This window comes from Halichoeres trimaculatus, unplaced genomic scaffold (assembly GCF_033239565.1).
Source record: "Halichoeres trimaculatus isolate MK-OKI-2021-1 unplaced genomic scaffold, fHalTri1.1 fHalTri1_scaffold_19, whole genome shotgun sequence".
Lineage (NCBI taxonomy): Eukaryota > Metazoa > Chordata > Actinopteri > Labriformes > Labridae > Halichoeres > Halichoeres trimaculatus.
The window spans coordinates 23,743,893-23,761,500 of NW_027437197.1; the positions used below are offsets into that span (position 1 = coordinate 23,743,893).

General features: G+C 39.2%; 1 protein-coding gene across 9 annotated transcripts in view; it reads right to left on the bottom strand.

Annotated features, from left to right (window-relative positions):
- map2 (microtubule-associated protein 2) overlaps positions 1 to 17,608 on the bottom strand; it is a 150,740-nt gene that overhangs the window by 95,871 nt on the left and 37,261 nt on the right. For all 9 annotated transcript variants that reach the window (XM_074694331.1, XM_074694330.1, XM_074694328.1 and 6 more), the window contains exon 2: positions 7,437 to 7,489. The gene's annotated coding sequence lies outside the window, so the exon portion shown is untranslated. The remainder of the gene's footprint in view (positions 1 to 7,436; positions 7,490 to 17,608) is intronic.

The following is a 17,608-nucleotide window of genomic DNA, read 5'->3' on the forward strand; positions in this document are numbered from 1 at the left end:
AAAAATACAATATCTAATATTTTTGAAAATTCAGGGGGTGTAAGGTCTTGTTTTCAAATTTATGAAATTATATGTAAGTATTAAATCAGGGATCAGCATGATATGTCCCCTTTAATATTCCCCTACTGGGTACATGACTGGAAAGGGAAAAACTGAACACGGATGCTTTTCATCTCAAACATGAAAAGAATAATTAAAAGAAATCACACATCTGAGTTGTTTTTGTATCCTTAGAGAAATTACATAACTTCATTAAAATACTTATGTAACACAGATGTTCCTTATTACAGAAAAATATATCAATGCTGCCTCTTTTTGCTTTCAGGGTCACAGGGCTAAGCCTATCCCAGCTGTCACTGGGCTCAAGGCGCAGTTCACCCTGATCAGGTCGCCAGTCTCAGACTTCCAGCTGAAATGAAGAGTAGAAATATACAAGAGAGAACCCTTTTTCATATATTTTCAACTGTAACTGAACTTTTTTCTCAGGCTTTTGACTCAGACACCCCTTTCTGTTAATATTTCAACACAAAATAAGCCACTCAGAGAGTGCCAAACAAGGAAATGATACTCCAGCTGCAAGTACAGGAGCAGCAGGGAAGCGAGCATCGTTTGCAATAAATAGCTATGCTAAATAAATCGAGCTGCAAACAGGGAAAGTATAACATGCAGAGGAAGACAACCACCAATTTTGGGCTGTGGGAGGAAGCCGGAGCACCGGGGAGAACTCACACTCCTGCACAATGGAAACAAACTTCTTGCTGTGATGCAGCAGCGCTTACAACTGAACCACTGAGCCGAATTCAAAACAGGAACAAGCCAAACATTGTCTGCTAAACAGGTATGCTTAAAAGCTATTTCAGGAATAGACCCTGCAGGTAAAAACACCTTATAGCCAGTGTTACACTATTCAATGTCATTCCACACCAGCAACATGGATCTGCTTCAGGACAAGAAAATTATAGGTGCTTGGTCTCTTGTTCTAAGATAATACACTAATTTTAAGAAACTTTACAAGCAGATTTTCTAACATGACTTGTTGCTTTCTGCTACTCTTTAAAAGCAACTCAGGAGTCATTTTGTCTTAATATCTTGAAATAAGACATTTTATGGACTCATAGGGTATTATAAGGTATTGTTGTTCATTTCTTAGAGTGTATTTACACCTGTGGCTTGATTCCTTTGTTCCTATTCAGGGGCAAAAATGATACAATTGTAGCGGTTGTTACTTGGTTTGTTTGTGTTCACAAGGCAAAAGTTTGTTGCAGTTCAAAGTTGTAAAAAAAAGCCACGTGTAATCAATTTTTTCTCTCTGATTGGTCAGAAATCATACCTGGACGGTGGGGAGTTTCCTTATCTTCATGGAGCATCAACATCGTGTGTGGCTAATTAGTGTTATAGCATTTATGGCTCATGTAATAGTGTGTGCTATATGATCAACATACGACGTTTTTAAGAGTCCCGACTGCATTACGGCACTTGAATAAGGCACTTATTTCTTTCCCGCTCCACGTGAGCCCACAACTCATTTTCTTCAGTTCTTTGGTCTTCTCTTCTCCTGCTGCTGTGGTTGATTCTTCTACTCCTTCTTCTTGTACTGTTTAGACTACTACTGCTCGCATCACTACAGTGTGAGCCACAGTTAGAAGTCAGTTGTGCCGGTTGCTGGGGCGAACCACTACAGGGCTCAAATGGAAGCGAGCAGAGACCACCTATTTTTGGGGATCTCGACCCGCTTGTTTTGGCCCGCATCCGGGAGCTATTGCTGTGTTCACATATGCCCAAATGAACCAGGTTTCGGGGGCGGGGGGGGGGGGGGGGGGGGGGGGGGCTTCTCACTGTTTTGAAATTCCCAAAACTACTTCTTCAATCTTCACATCATTGTGTCACTTGTGCTAATCAAAAAAGAAGTTTCCAATTTCTTTGAACAAGTTGCAAATGTTTTGGGACATCCATGCAAATAATTATGTACAATTCTCTCCTCTTTTCTAGTTTATCAATTGATTATGTCATGTTGATCAAAATGGATTATCATGGGTCTCTGTTGAATAGTCTCACCCTCCACAACATTCAGTCAATAATTTATCGGATAAGTCTTGACATGCAAAAAGGTTGAACTAGTTATCATAACATGTCAAGTATCTTTCCACACAAATCCATTTAACTTTTTTGTCTGGATTGCTGTAAGGGATGGGAACCTTGTTTTTATTGTTTCCAACACAGTCATGCCTGTACAGCTCTGACTGGTTTGAGCACCTTGATGACAAAAGAACAAAAGACAGTGAGACAGCTGATCTGAGAATAGAAACTGGAGACAAAGAGGTTTGAATTAAAACGTTGCGGCACCGATGCCTGGTACCTGGCATATCTATTTTTCAATATATAACCCTTCAATGTTGCGTTCATGTCCAGCATGGAAAAATGCATACTCTTCTACTTCCTCACAGTCATAGGGATGCATTTAGGTACCTAAACATGGTACCTTTTGATTTTACGTGAAGCAGTACCTGGTGCACACCTACTCTTGACAGAATTTGGTCGGTACCTATAAAAGTACCTAATTCGGTACCCATCCCTAATCGCTAAATTGCTCCCTGGTCAGTCTTGACTTTCTCTAACAAATGGAAATGTGTGAAGCATCAGATCAACCATTGATAAACCGGTTTTCTAAAATAGCTCAAGGTTTCATCTCATGAACCATCTACTGGTCAGTATGTATGTGAACTTTCCTCTGTACAGACAGTGGCAACACATTTCCTGTAAAAGCCAATAATGATCTATCACACCTGTGAACCATGTTCTCAATCAAAAGCTTACATTGACTGAGGTTGGCTGAAGGATGCGACTAAAAGTTGGGAGAACAGCTGTGTCCTCAGTCATTCAGACTTTTTGTGGACAGAGATCTTTGTTATGATAAGGATGAGAATTTGTGGCCCAGCATACAGGAACATGAGGAGGTGTAGGAAGACTGCACTGACCTGTAATTCCCACAGCACTGCATGAACAGTTTTCCCTAAAGAGACTGTTCTATGTTCACATTTCTATTTTTTGTTTTGTTTTTTTACTTTGTGCTATGCAGCACCTTCTTCTCCTTTCTGTACCAGTGATGAGGTCAGACAACAAATCACAGCACAAACAGTGAAAGAGAAAATATGAATTTTGTCCAGTCTCTTGTAATCAATCAGTCTCTAAGATGTAACTTACAATTTACAATAACTGTCATCAAAACTTTATAGTTTACATCAGAACGTCCTTCCAGGGTTCACTGTTACACTGACAATACGACTCACACTGACTGTCACACACTGACATAAGGACTCGTCATTCTGACACGTTCACTGACACTGAAATTTACTTTTGAGAGATGAACTAAGGATTTTGAGAAAGAGGCTGGCTTTTGCATGAAATCCATGGTGTTTTGCCACTTGAACGAACTGTTCAAGAGAAATGCACTTACTGCTTTGCAAATGGTGAGGATGATTTGAGAAAATGTACCAAAACTACTGAGAAAAACTGTAAAGTACTTTCTACTTAATATGAGACATAAACATTTCAGTTTGGGCTGTGTAGAAGGTGGTAATGTAAAAGTCAGAGAGATCACTTTTGTGGTAAAATATACTTCAGGTGTTAGGGTCAAATACTGTCTTGACCAAACCATCCATCCTCACTACATGATCTGGTTGTTTGTCATAAAAATAGTCAGCAAAGGCCAGATGTGAACCAAGCAGATTGTACTTTGGTCAGGATCACCTGTTTCTATGGTTCAGCCACCGGTGAGATACGCGAGATGTGCAGGAACAAAAGGTCAAACAGACCTGCCGGGAAATGCCACCATCGTTTTATTTCATGAGAACAGCAGGGGAGAAAGACGAAGAGGACAGCTGACATGTAGAGGGAAGTCAAGCGTACGAAAATGCTGAACAATCAATACAGGGTGTACACTTGAAAATATGTGAAGCAAGAATGTAGAAATATCTGCCACTGAAGCCTGTCTCTGCAGCCACTTAGCTCCATCTATAGGAGTGAACTCAGTCTGAGTAATGTTTTATTGACAAGCTGCCATAGATGAGGGTTTTTTTGTTGCTGTTTGTCGTGTTTCTTTATTAACAAACTCTTGTGGAGAAGTGAGAGCCTGAGGAGGTTTGTGGAGTCTCTGAACAGGAAATATGATCCTACTTTCATCGCTGTTGATGATGAAACAGTCAAGTAATGAGCTCTTGTTTAGCCTCCTTACAGGTTTGGATCAGCTCTTTAGATTTCTCCAACTTTCATTGTTGTCTTGGAAAAGGTTATTAACAATGCACTGTTCAGGTTTTAAAGGAATAGTTCAGTTTAACCCATTTAAACCAGGTGCAACATTTATGCGCCTATACCTTTAAGACTGGGCACAACCTGTGGGTCATTGCAGACAGTGTCATCAATGTCTTACAAAAATCCATCATCTTCTCAATCCTGCTTTCCTCTCTCAGGGTCACAGGGAGGTGGAGCCTGTCCCAGCTGTCTTTACAAGAGCAAGGCAGGGTACACGCAGGTCAGAGGGCTAATGCATAGAGACAGATGAGCATTCTCTCTCTCACACACACACACACCCACATACTGATGGGCAGGTTTTTGGACTGTGGGAGGAAGATGGAGCACCCAGAGACTGTATGCACGGGAGCAACATGCAAACTCAACACACAAAGGCCCCTGATTTGTTTGGGAATTGAACCTGTAACCTTCCTGCTTGAAGATGACAGCGCAAACCCCGGCACCACCCTGCAGCCCTCCTTCATCTGAATTAGTAATGGTCCTTAATTAAATGCACTGTTCAGTCTACTTGGCACATTGGGATATCTCACTGTGTCTGAGGGTTTAAACTAAAACAATATCAACTTTATTGTAATAATAGTCCCGCTTTATCATCACCTCCTCTGCCTACACGTTGATGTTTTGGTTGTATCAGGATGTTTCTGGGCGGAGCGTAGACCCTGACCAATCACAGACCGCCCAGTGTGTGAGTGACTTTGCGTGTTGATGATTTTGAGTGGAAGAAGCTATCTTGAGCAGCTACCATAGTGGACGGACGAAGAAAAACACAACCAAAGTGAAACGAAATGCCGAACAGATAAAGTTTTTAACTAAACGAAGGTGGAGCTTCACTCGAGTGTCTCTCTTCTGCTGCTCTCACTCTTTGCCACTCTTTACCACGTAGGATAACAAGCTTTTTGACGTGAAGGTGGGATTCTTAGTATTAAACATAACAATTAAAAGTCAAAAAAATAAAAGACTTTTCTTCTTTTGGAAAGAACTATGACCAAGGTCAAAACTTTATGATTTGGGATGAGTAAACTGACCAAATGTGCATCTGAAAAAGTCACACAACCTTTAGGATTTTAAGTAAAATATTAAAATATCTATATTATGAACACTCCTACTTGATTTTTTAAATAGATTTGTAATCTTGTCTTAAAGTGCACTTGCTCTGATGGGAAAATCAAAACCTTGTCATGCCACAAGGTCTGAGTATCTCATACAGCAGCTAACGATGCCATTGGTTTCATTCTCTTCAGGTAATCTTCTCCTTTTTTTTTGGTATAAATTATTCGAGTTGCTGCAAATTCCTCAAAAACAGAACTTCATTGAGATTGGGGGGGGAAAAATGGACAAAATTTTGGAGTATGGTGGTGACCAGCTAAACTGGTGAGTATTTTTTAGAAGATCATCCAGTCCATGATAAACTGAGAGAGATGTTATTAGAACATCCAATATCGTGGCACTTTGGTATGTCTAGCTTTGCCTTCAAACCCTCTAATATTTTTAAGTAATTTAAGCATTCACAAATAGGGATGGGTACTGAATTAGGTACTTTTATAGGTACTGACCAAAATCTGTCAAAAGTACCGGGTAACAATTCATGTAAAACCAAAAGTACCATGTTTAGGTACCTAAATGCATCCTTGTGACTGTGAGAGTAGGTGATTTTCCATGGTGAACATGAACACAGCATTGCAAGGTCATATACTGAAGAATAAATATACCAAGTTGAATTTTTTTTATATTTTATTACTTAAAAAACTGATATTTTTCACCAAATTAACACAAAAAAGTACCAAAAATTGGTACAGTTGAGTACCGGTACTGATTGCCAGGTACTGGGCATAGCTACCGTATCATTTTGAATATGAAAGGTACCCATCCCTATTCACAAAGACAAACAGTACAACAGCTGCAAGCAAAACCAAACCCATCCTCATTCACTGATAAAAAGAAAATACAAACCTGATTTGTCAGATTGAAAATAATAATTGAAGATAAAATTTGGCATTAAAAACCATACCCTAACTATTTAAGTTATTTGATGTCACTGTTTGATCAATAACAGTGCAACATATATATGCAATTCACACCCTCCCAAACCCTTCCCTCCATGCAAAGAGTGACAGAAAGTTGAAACAGAAAAAACAAAACAGAGGAAAAAAATGATCAAAAAAGAAAAACATCATCGGAATTATAAACTGCCATTGATAAAACAGTGAAATCAAATAAAAAATGTATGCTTTGAATCCAAAAAACATCAGAATACAAAACTTTATTAAAAATGAAATAACATAAAACATTTCATGTCCTTGTTTTTTAACTTCAGTGAAACATTATCAATTTCAGGATATGTTTTTCAATGGCAATTTTTATCTTCAATACCAAACATTAAAGTCATTGTTTTGGCTCCATTAGATTTCCACAGCGGATAATACAAACGTTTATTCCGGCATACAATGTTCTACAACAATATCTACCTCCATTGTTACAGTTATTCTGTCATCAGACAGTTTTGCCTAACTTTACCAGCCTGAGCCCATAAACTAAAAACATGTCTGGCAACCTGTTCTTGAAGTGGAAACTTAGAATGTATTTGTTTACTATTCACAGAAATAATTAGACAGATCGACAATTTGTTCCTTTTTTTTCCCTTAAATTTGTCACTTTCAGTGGCCCAAAGGTGCAGCTTGACATGAAAAATGTATCTGGTCAAACAGACTAAACATACAGTGTCTCATCAGGAGATAAATGCGCCGGACCACTCTGCACCTGAGTCACTGAAAGTGAAACCGCCAAATGACTGTCGTGGAGTGTCTAGACATCAATACACACACACATACACACACACACATTCACACAGCGCACATGTAATTGCCTGTTGTTTCACACAAAATTCCTCAGCATTACAAGTCAACAGTAAAGGAGGGACAGCAGGGACATCAGACAAACGCATCTGTTTTTTTTTTCTGCTACAGTGAAATTACTACAGTGTCTACACAACAGTGACACAGTGACGCAGCGTTTTTGCAGCAGCACTCAAAGGCATAAGGAAGAGAGGGAGGAGGAGAAAGGAGGAGAGAGTAGGAGACACAGGGAGCGGTGACAAACAAAAAGAGAGGGGGAGATATCCAGAAGCTTACCTGGCTAGATGGGATGTTGTCCACAGCTCAGAAGAAAGGATAAGATCCGAGACCTGAATGGGTGAGGGAGGACGGGAGGAAGGAACAGTAGAGGAGAGACGGGGAGAGGGAGAGATTAGATTTGGCTGCTGGTACTTTGGGAGTGCAGTGGCAGGTGGCTCTGTGTTTATCACACACACACACACACACTCTCTCTGTCAGTGTATCTTATGGACAGATGGAAGGGAAGGAGTAGTGAGACCACGGAGGGAGAGTATGGCTGACAGTGCTCTCCAATCAGTAGTGGATCTAAAGAAAGACCTGTGTTATCACCCAGCTGGGGCCAGCAGAGTACACATGAGAGGGAGGAAGAAGGTGACACCAACAAAGAGAGTGCTTATCAGTGTGTGTCTGTGTGTGTGTGTGACTGTGGGCTTGTAAGGGCCACATATGAAGAAGAGGAAGAAGAAGAAGAAGTCCTCCGTCAGCAACTACAAAGACTAAGACGTACACCTCCGCCTCTGCACTCTCCACTTTCTCTTTCACCCATGTACACACACACACATACACACACTAACACATTCTGAGAGAGAGTAAACAACACCAAGCAGCTCCATTTAACAGACACACACTTGCAGAGCAAACACACACTGACTGGCTCCAGCCCAGCGGCCACAGTGTGAACATACTGATACACGGAGACACAGCGAGCCTCTGTGAGAGGGCATCGAGTTCATGGAGGATCGACTGGCACTGAACGTGACAGAGGCTACACGAATTATTTGTGTGGATAACATCTCCAGTGTCACACTTTTTCCTGCAGTGTTCTTTCTGCAAAGGTGAGAAAGGAGAACATCTCCCTTCTGTATCCTGTTACAGCATTAAGTTCCATCATCGACAGGTAAACGACTAATCACAAATAGCTTTGAGTCTTTAATAATAATAATTTCAATCAATAATAAAGTGAGTCTATAATTAAGGGTACATTTCAAGTCTATGGGATAAACTAATCAATTTTACAAAATATTGATTTCAAGCAACGACCAATTTGACAGTGGGTCGTTTGGGTGATATTTCACTTTGAGTTTATACAGAAAGTTTACAGGTTCCTGAATTTATTTAGCTGTTTAATTTCTAAAATGTCAGGTTTGCTCTTCAAAATTACCACTAGGATACATGTTTGTGTTTATTTTTAGTATTATTTGTTCAACATAATCATTAAAACATGACAAAGCTGTTAAAATTATTTTAAAATAATTTACATAAATTAAATAATTCACTTTGTGTATGTCTGGGAAATCTGTATCAATTGTATTATCCATTGGAAAAATATATATATATATAAATCACCAATGGTTTGCTCCAAAGTCACATGACTTAAAACAGCTGATGTCCCATCCTTTTGGTGGGAACCTTGAAGAAATTGTGGCATGTTTCAGCTCCTGCTCATCAATATTTCATCAGAATGATTGTCTGTACATGGGGCGCATGAATACTTCACCAACTGTGTAATCCAAATTTTCTACTGTTCTTACTATAGATGTTGTAAAGACCACACTGTGAAGAGAATGAACAGAAATATGAGCTTTTGGGGGTCAGGTGGTGTCATGTTCAAGGTCTGCAGTTGGCACAAGGGTGAAAAATTGAAAAAAATGTTAAGTGTGTTACCATGTGTTGTCAGCTGTGTTACATGTGATTTTTTGTGCTTTAATTCTTTTTATACCATGGTCAGTGAGACTTCCAATGTCAACTGGCGTGCCTTAGATTGGTCTAATGCACGCCAGTTGAAAAGTTAGTTCGGCAAGTTAAATCACCGTCGTATTACTCCGCTGTGCGCGTTACCATAGCAACGCGTCACACACATTTCAACGCATGTGAGGGCAGCCTGCGCTCCTACCGGGCCCCGTCTCCATAAAGCCTGGCTCACACTACAGGATTCTCACCCGATTTAACCCAAATTTGGTCCTCCCGACAATCGGGGAAGAAATCTGGTTGGGGACTAAAATCGGGCCCGACGTTCGGGCAAGATTATCTTCGAGTTTGAGCGGTTGACAGATGAATCTTTAGCCCCACGATCGTCCCACAGACTCGTCGGAGCCGCCCCGATAATTTTCAAACATGTTTGATATTAATCTGGATGATTGCAACATTCATTCTCACTGAGGATGACAACAGACAATTAGAAAGAGCCCCAGAGACCAAACAAGTGAAACTGAAAGGCTCCGGGTCAGCTGACTGCGCGCTCCACTGGCTCACTCCAGCCAGTTCAATAATGCCTTTAAAAATAACACATAATCACACCATTTTCATACAGTAGCAAACTGTTGTTTTATCAGTGATCGGTGTGAGATCATGCCATTATTGGCTGATACAGCAACAGTTTCACCTCTGTCCCTCTGCATGCGCGTAATGGATGAGAGGCACCACTGCAGACAGCTCCGCTTCTCTCTCCTCCTGTCCCACCAGTGCGCTAAAAACCTCAGATCAAACAACTGAGCACATGTGGTCCATCACTCATTATTAATTCATTATTTCTTTTAAAGTTTACACTTTGTGGGACCATGGTATAAGCGGATTAAACAACGAGGGAGCGTGCATTAGACCGTTCTAAGGCACTCCGCGGAGTAACACCACTCCGCTGCGCGTCGTGGTGTTCCCACTCCGCGTCGTGCCTTAGAACGGTCTAATGCACGCTCCCTCGTTGTTTAATCCTTACTAAATTGAAACTGAAATAAATGATGAGGGGCATTTCGAGGTAGTGTTGTCTTACATAGAAATGTTGATTAACTCTAAATTTAGTATAATATGGATATATGTTGAAAAATAGTCACAACTTTTGTCCATAACACACAAATTCATTAGAGCTTTAGCTTGCTAATTAATGAATTTAGTTCATTACAGGCATTTACTTTGCAAATAGAATATGAAGCAAACAAAAAGCAAATGTACTTTTGTCACTTGTTTACCTGAATTATACCTCTAACTATAGAATCACTCAATTATCTTCACCCTTTTGCTCACAACAAAAACATACACTATGAAAAAAAAACTCTATAAGTTAATATGTGACAGCTATCACTACAGCAGGAGAAGGAAAGAATACTGCACATCTTTTTGCGTAAAATTACAAGCGTGAAAAACAGGAAGTCAGGATGAATTTCAGCTGACTCACACCTCACCTTGAAAATCTAAAGTTTATCACTAACTACACTTGGATCCTTAAGACCTAAGCTTTTCAAACTGAGTAAACCTGAGACTACACTTCACATTCATTCTCATACATCAGCCTAATGCATTGTTAATTCATTCCTTTCTGGCTCAAAAAGCTGATGCACATTGTGTTAAAAAAGTGCAAAGGATTTTACTTTTTTAAAGGATTAATTCCCTAAACCTAGCCTCAAAAATTTCAAGTGACAGACACAGATAGGATTAGAAACTACAATTGATTCAGCATTTAAATCCTTAAAGAGTGGGTATTTTCTTCTTTATATTTCAAACATGAATATAAAGTAAGAGAGCTGGATATTCAGATTTAATGTGTAGAGACTTTTCAGCTGCTATATATTCAAATCCCTATATCTGTTGGTAAACTGCTCAGGAGGGTCCATTCTGAAAAAAAAAAAATAATTAAAAAAAAAAAAAAAAAAAAAAAAAAACCCGACTTCTTCATATAAGAACATCCTAACAGGGTCATGGCACAGCACCAAAGTCTGCCTCCATTTCTGCACCCAACAGGCCTCCAGAAGGCTAACCAATCAGAAGAAAGGGGGACCTTAAAGAGACAGCAGCTGAAGCAAAGCATTTCAACATAAACCAGTATTGAGTTATTTACAACACCAGTGTGAGAAAAATTTGGATTTCTTTAGCTATGAAACATGTACAGTGACTATGGGTGTTCCAAAGAGACAATATAAACCCTAAAAAATGCTAAATACCCTCTCTTTAATGTCAAATGCAGGCTACCAGAAAAATGTGCTCTAGGTTTCTCTTGTCTGGATCATGATAGCTTTTTTATGTCACTGGCAAAAACATACCCGATAAACTGCAAAGACTAACCTCAGACGGCCACAGGTTTGCTTCAACCTTACCAAAGCAGACATGGATAAGAAAAAGTGCAATGTGTGTGCGTAAGAGAAGCTCATTAGTGGAGTGTCCAACCTGAAAATCAAACCTGGTCAATTACTTGAGGAAGCACAAGGTGGATCTAAAAGGGTTTGATCACTATCCGAGCCCAAGGTTGTCATCAGTATGCACTACTTGCACCTCATGTCCTCTTCCAGTAAATCCAGAGACAGTTGGCTGCTGCACACTCATCTTGACCAAAGAGAACACAGAGAGGTGTTACAGAGCAGCCACAGCAGCCTTGCTAATTGGTAACATGACTTGTTGCTTGCTTGGAAACCATTTTAGATAAATGGGAGGACGTACATTGGCAGGTTTAAAAAAAAAAAAAGAGTTATATAAATGATAGTCCCAAAAACACTGATAAAAAGTTGTTTAGTTGTTGTGTATCAGTGGCATCCTAGAAGTCCAGGTAGTGATTATGGTCGACAGGAGACATTGGTGGACGCAGCAGAGTGTTATAGATCAGGAGTACCATGTGTTTGTTATATGACAGCTTTTAGCATCAGTGGCTGTCAGTTTGAACAATAAAAACACAATGAAAACCTCCTGCAAACGAAATGTGTTTTCTTTCTGTTCAATATATCAACAAATTATACTCTCGTGCCTTTAAAGGTAGAGTCTGCAGGATTTTCCTAAACAGATAAAATGTCAATATTAACAGGAATGATCATTCTCAATCGTCTCCTACAGGCCTCTATACATGTGTGTGAGTGTCTGTCTGCCTCAATCTGTCCTCAGCCTGTAAGATAATGTTTTGAATGTATTGGGATGGTTCTGGGTGCAGAGTAGATGTGGTTACCCCAGCCAATCACAGAGTGCCTAGAGTGGCTATGATAGTGGACGTAGCAGAGAGAGAGAAAAACACAATCAACATGACAAGAAATGCAAAACAGATAAAACGTTTTACCAAATAAGGGTGAAGCTTGGCTCAACTTTCACTCACTTTGAGGCACTTGAAGAGTGGCACAGGACAAAGAGTGACTAAAGGTAGCTTTTTGCTGAGCAGGTATGCATCAAATGCTCGCAATTAGCTTGTGCTAACATGCCAAATCAAGTGCGCGGCTCTCAAGGCTCTTCCACGCAGAAACCCAACGCTACAGGTGGTTGCTGGGCTAGTGAGTGTGTTCACATAATCATGGTTGGAGGCTGTGGGTGTGTGCTGCCGCTGGCACTGAGCCAAGGAGGAGGAGCTCAGTTTGAAAGTTGTGTTTACTAACAAGTAACAAAAACTCCCATGGACCACCCTTTAAATTCCTTCAATGAAAACCAAACAGCTTTTTTTTTTAAAGGTCAATGAGTGCTTCACAGTCCCAGCAGAGCAGTGAGGGTACATACTGTACTATGTCCTACTCTATGTCAACACAAGCACCAAAAATGCTGCAGTGGGGAATCCACAGGCATTGATTAGAAAATTGATTACAAACATAAAATCAATAATAGAATCGATAACGGTACTTCTATTGATGAAATCTTATCGAGTCTCATCCCTAGTGTCGTAATCGGTTTGATTACACATCAATATTTCTTTCTTAAAGTTTGAGGTTAAGGATTAAATATTGGTTTGTGGGTGCAGATGGCCTGGTGGTATAGGTCACGCCCCATGAAGTTCGCTCTTTAGTGAATGATGATCCAGCCTGTGGACAGTTTCTCCAATGTCATTCCCCACTCCCACCCTGTTTCCTGCTCGATCTACCGTCCTATCCTCTCCAATTAGAGGCATAAAAAGCCAGAAAAAAATCACCTATAAAAAATAATTCAATATTTTTTTTAAGTGAACAAATCAAAAATTTTTCTTATTGTATCTTCACAAATGAAACAATGAGTTTCTTCAGCATCAAAAACAGTGTTTTTAGGCTAATAAGCTTCAAAAATGCCTCTAACTCAGGATTCATTGTTTTACATAGTTTAAGACATCACACTGGTCTAACAAAGCTCCAACAGAGCTGGAAGCATTTTATCATTAGTATCAAGTTAACTGTTATCAAAGAGAAAAGATCTTCATCTCTATATTTCCTGATAATGGATTTATGACAGGGAACCAATGGCATCAACCAAAGTTGATAAAAACTTTTGCCGTCTCTCAACAACACTTCTTCAAAAACATCCACACCTTTATCGATATAAAGGAAAAGTCTATGCTCATTAGTCGACACAATCATCACAGAAACATCACTTATTTTCAACTTCAATGGACTGCAAAACTCCCTTAACTAATTGGAAATAGATGCTCTGATGTTGTGCTTTTCAAGCAACAGAAAGAGCCTTCCTTTGAAAAAAGCCTAACATAGCATAGCATGAAAATTGGCTTTGCTCTGATGTGAAATCCAGCCAAGAAAATATTGTCTTTGTGTCTGCTAAAGAATTCTAACTGGACTTTCTGCTGTCTTGTTTTTTCAGGTGCTGTACCTGGAGCAGGACGCCTTTATGAGCAAACACGCGTTGACATGCACGATCATCAGTGGACATGACAATATCAGTAGAGGATGCATAAAAAGCATCACCTACAAAACTCTGAGACACAGTTAAATGGAGCATGGGTTAAGTGATGTCATCACACAGCAGGTGTGATGATCTGCAGTGTCACTCTTTACACACACATGTTTTCAGTTTGGTGAGACACATGGGTGAGATTTTTAAAAAATCCTTCACTCAGCAGGATGCCCGCCCAGGCATCTAGCTTTAACCTCTCTATGCAAAGCAGACTTTGTCAACACTCAACTAGCAAGTAAGCCTGCCACTCACCCAATCAATCATTTATTCAGTGTCTGCGCCTTTTTCACAGCTTCATCAGACGGATGCCACCCTGTATCTGATCAAAACGATGACAGCTCTCGAGGAACACTACAGTTTCTGCAGATTTGCATCATTATCACTGTGTCTGTCTGAATTTACATCATAATCTACAACGTATCAAAGCTAGTAATTTGTTCTCCCCTCCCCCAACAAGCTTTCTCATGAGAGAAATTCATGCCAGAAATTATCTTCTATTCTATTCTGTGACTAAGTCTGCAAAAGAAAAAAAAGTTTTTGTATGAAAGGCCTGTACACTGCGAAAAAAGAAATCTTATCAAGTTTTTTTTTCTTATTTTAAGTAGAAAATGTCTTCTTAGAATTAATATCAGCCACATTCACCTGATTTATTTTTTAAGTTATCAAAGACAGAAATGAGGTCTGAATTGATAGTAACAAGTTCAAAAAAATCTGCCAATTCAACAGAGAAAAGTTACTTGTATTAAGACATTATTCTAGTTTTAAACATATTTTTGAGCAAAATTTTCTTGTTCCATTGACAGATTTTTTTACCCATTACACACAATTTAGACCTAATTTTTGTCTTAATATTACTTGAAACAAGACATTTTTCTGGACTGGTCAGCTGAATGTGGCTCATATAGCATAATTAGACAGTTTAACTCAAATGAGACAAAAACACTTGATAAGATTTCAGTTTTTGAAGAGTAGTACTACACCACCGGTCCAACATCACAGAACTGCTGACTATGAGGATCAAATAAGAAGAGTTAGTCTACTTGTGTTTGCTAATACATACACTGGTACATCCTAAGCTGTTACTCAGTTCACTGCAGAGCTGAGACCAGTCGGCAACATTGGACGGTTACTGTAAGTCCTCTTCTGATATATAAAGACTTCAGTTCTTCATTAGTTTAAGGATGGAAATCAAGCAGTGGCTCCAAATGAGAACCTCCTCCAACCAGCTTAATCTATCCTCAGCAGATTCTTTTTTTTAAATGTAGTTACGCCTTGTGCCTTGCAAAACTCTGACTTCACACATCTCCAGCAAGTAATTCTGGCAGAAAGGAGTAAGACTCAGTCCAAAGTGTAGCTTAATGCTGCACCACATGAGGCGAACAGCACAAGATGAAATATCAGTGGCAAGGGTGGGCAACTAATTTATACAGGGGTCACATGACAAACCTGAATTGTGTCAGAGGCTGCATCAACAGTTAAGTGAACTTGGTTCTGCTCAATACAATTTTTTTTCCATTATAAAATGCACTTACTTGTATATTTAGATTAGTTGCAATCGGTGACCAGGAGAATAAAGAAATTCTGTAAATATGTGTGTGTGTGTATATTAAATAGTGGTGCAGGTCAAATAGGAAAATACTCCTTTAGGAGCAATACACTATAAAATCAAAAACAATCATAGCATGAATTTTTCATTCTATTTTTAACTTGTTGGTCTCTTTAAACACCGAAAAACTATGTAGCTAAGAACTTCATTTAAAAAAAGAAAAAAGAAAAAAATCTTTTACTTCATTTTTCCTCCATAGTGAGACAAGTCTAGTCATTCTTGGTTTTGAACAAGCTCACTGAAATCTGGATGAATTCTTTAGGAAGCTGAGCTAAGGACAGCTAAGAGGTGACCCTCAGTGACAGAAGATCTGTTTTTGGATTTTTTAAACTTCACTTGCTGCTGTTCACATCCAGGCCTCACATGCCCTAATGTGTCCATGTGGAAACAGTCCACAGGATGTATTGCATCCACGGCATTTTTTTTTTTTTTCAATCATTATTATTATTATTAACCTCACGCAGGCCAGACAGGAATGCCCAAAGGGCTGCATGTGGCCTGAGGGCCATATTTTGCCCATGTCTGATCTATGGCTTTCTTTTAGTTCCAGCTTCAATGACCCTTTAATCTGGTGAAGCATCATTGGAACTGTCACAACAGCTATTCACTGAAAAATTAAAAACATCATCAGGAATTGACTCTAATTTAAAAATAAAATATTTTCAAGATATAGTTTCCAACACCTGTTTTTATCACAGCTTATGAGGACATACTGTATTTGGTTAAAGTTGCTGATTAACAGGGTTGCAGTTTTAAGTAAAACACCGGTCAACAAGAGCTTCCCCTTTCTTAGCAGCGAAGTGAAGGTATGCCCTATCCTATGTAACATTCGCACAAAGCAGGCAGACTATGGGACATGCAAAGGAAGAGATAAGAGAATTAGTTTAAACAGATGCACTAATACGCAGAATTAATACAGGAAATGTTATAACAAAAGTAACTTCTCAATTCCTTTATTACAAGGGATAAAATCTTGTTTGAGTTGAGTTACTTTTATCTCAATTTTTCATCTTCAGCGCTTGATTCAATTTTACCCCAGATTGCTCACTCTCATCAGCTGCAAGGTTATCATTTATTACCCAGCATCCCCTCTGATTTCCTGGCTGTGTAAAAATGCTTCAGATTGGTCAACCCCTTCATGGCAGTAACTTTCACTAATATGAGCAATGCCAGAAACAAACTGATCAAACATCATGTCAGATCAATTCATGGGGAAGAGTCCAGTCACGTTTCTTTTTTTAAAATATTATTTTTATTAGCAGATTTTTGGTAACAAAAAGGAAAACATTTATAACCCGAACCTCATTTCCAGTGTTGAGTTGGGATTCAAATTTGCTGTTTCTCAATTTTTCTAAGTGAATAACTGGAACCAGTTCATGCAGCCAATTTTTATAGCATGGTGGGGTTGGTGTTTTCCAGTTTTTTAAGATATTTTTTTTTGCTAACACCATGCCCAACCAGTCACGTTTCTTCTGCTTGTTGACACAGCAGACTGACAGGTGAGGTAAACAACATGAGTTCATTCACCAGGCCAAACAACATGGTTGAAAATCTAGTGCTATTAACTAATGAGGTAATTTTGGACCTGAGGGAAACAGGATATTGAGAACGTTGGTGTTAACCCCCAGAATTAAACTCTGATATGATTAAATCCACTTAATGCTCATGTGTCTGCAAATCTCTGAAATGGGATTTGAAAATCAAATTATCTCCTCTCATAAGAGGATGTCAATGTTCAGATGTACGATGAATGAATGAATCCCAAGGACACAAATACCAGATCATGTGTTTCCTGTTTAGGGAAAAAAAAAAGGCTTGCAGGAAAATCTGTTGGTATTACCGTCACAATATGTAATTCCAATGTATTGAAATCTATGATACCAAGGAATCCAATGACAACAGGAGGCGTCAGTGGGAGTTTAAAAGAGGTGTTATTCAAATTCAACTCTCTTTGCCCTTTTCACAACTCTCA